Genomic DNA, 1,589 nt, shown 5'->3' with positions numbered 1-1,589 from the left:
TTTTTCCATTTGTTTGTGTCCTCTCTTATTTCCTTGAGCAGTGCTTTGTAGTTCTTGAAGAGGTCCTTCACTTCCCTTGTTAGCTGTATTCCTGGGTATTTTATTCTCTTTGTAGCAATTGTTAATGGGAGTTCATTCATGATTTGGCTCTCTGCTTGCCTGTTGTTGGTGTATAGGAATGCTAGTGATTTTTGCACATTGATTTTGTATCCTGAGACTTTGCTGAAGTTGCTTATCAGCTTAAGAAGCTTTTGGGCTGAGACAATGGGTTTTTCTAGATGTAGGATCATATCATCTGCAAACAAAGATAATTTGACTTCCTCTCTTCATATTCAAATATGTTTATTTCTTTCTCTTGCCTGACTGCCCTGACCAGATCTTCCAATACTATGTTGAATAGAAGTGGTGAGAGAGGGCATCCTTGTCTTGTGCCAGTTTTTAAGGGGAATGCTTCCAGCTTTCACCCATTCAGTATGATATTGGCTGTGTGTTTGTCATATGTGGCTCTTATTATTTTGAGGTGTGTTCCTTCAGTACCTAGTTTATTGAGAGTTTTTAACATAAAGTGATGGTGACATTTTATCGAAGGCCTTTTCTATGTCTCCTGAGAAAATAATGAGGTTTTTGTCTTTAGTTATGTTTATGTGATGAATTACATTTATCGATTCGTGTATGTTGAACCAACCTTGCAACTCAGGGATGAAGCCAACTTGATTGTGGTGGATAAGTTTTTGATGTGCTGCTGGATTTGGTTTGCCATTATTTTACTGAGGATTTTTGCATCAAAAAATATGGATGTCTTCATGAATTTCCATGTCATCCTTGTGAAGAAGCCATGCTAATCTTCTCTGTGTCATATCCCGTTTTAGTGTATGTGCTGCTTTATAATTCATTATATTACTAATTTTAATGAGGATTCCTTGGTGTTTTTCTCTAAATTTTAGCATAAAATGTACTACTGATAGTTGATTTTGAAAAAATAATATTTCTTTTTGTGGTATATTACTTTATTTTTTTTTGAGACAGAGTCTTGCTCTGTCACCCAGGTTGGAGTGCAGTGGCATGATCTTGGCTCACTGCAAATTCCACCTCCCAGGTTCAAGTAGTTCTCCTGCCTCAGCTTCCCAAGTAGCTAGGACTAAGGCATATGCCACCATGCCTGGCTAATTTTTGTATTTTTAGTAGAGATGCGGTTTTGCCATGTTGGCCAATCTGGTCTTGAACTCCTGAACTCAAGTGATCCACCTGCCTCGGCCTCTCAAAGTGCTCTGATTATAGGCATGAGCCACCATGCCTGGGCAGTGAATTACTTTTTAATACCATTTATATTCTTTTTTGAAATGTTATAGTTTTTGTGATATCAAATAAGTGTAATTATGTCTCCAGGAGTGACTTTTTCCTTTCTTTTGTAAAGTTTCTATGATATTATTTTCTAATTACAATGAGTACAAATAAATAAAATTAGGAAAAACCTGACTATAATTACTAGGTAATTTCATACTTATTATTTAAAGACATATCAATTTGTATCATGACAAAAACCTTTCTGTTGGTGCCCACCCTATTTGTGAAGTCGTTATTAAGAGTTA

At 36.1% G+C, this 1,589-nt stretch overlaps 1 non-coding gene across 1 annotated transcript; it reads right to left on the bottom strand.

The window, feature by feature from the left end:
• Nucleotides 1-785: 785 nt before the first annotated feature.
• On the bottom strand, nucleotides 786-891 carry LOC129006968 (U6 spliceosomal RNA). The gene has a single exon (XR_008492154.1). It is a non-coding gene; the product is annotated as a U6 spliceosomal RNA (small nuclear RNA).
• Between the last annotated feature and the right edge of the window lie 698 nt (nucleotides 892-1,589).

Source organism: Pongo pygmaeus, chromosome 8, assembly GCF_028885625.2.
Source record: "Pongo pygmaeus isolate AG05252 chromosome 8, NHGRI_mPonPyg2-v2.0_pri, whole genome shotgun sequence".
NCBI lineage: Eukaryota > Metazoa > Chordata > Mammalia > Primates > Hominidae > Pongo > Pongo pygmaeus.
This window is presented reverse-complemented; position numbering and strand designations above follow the sequence as displayed.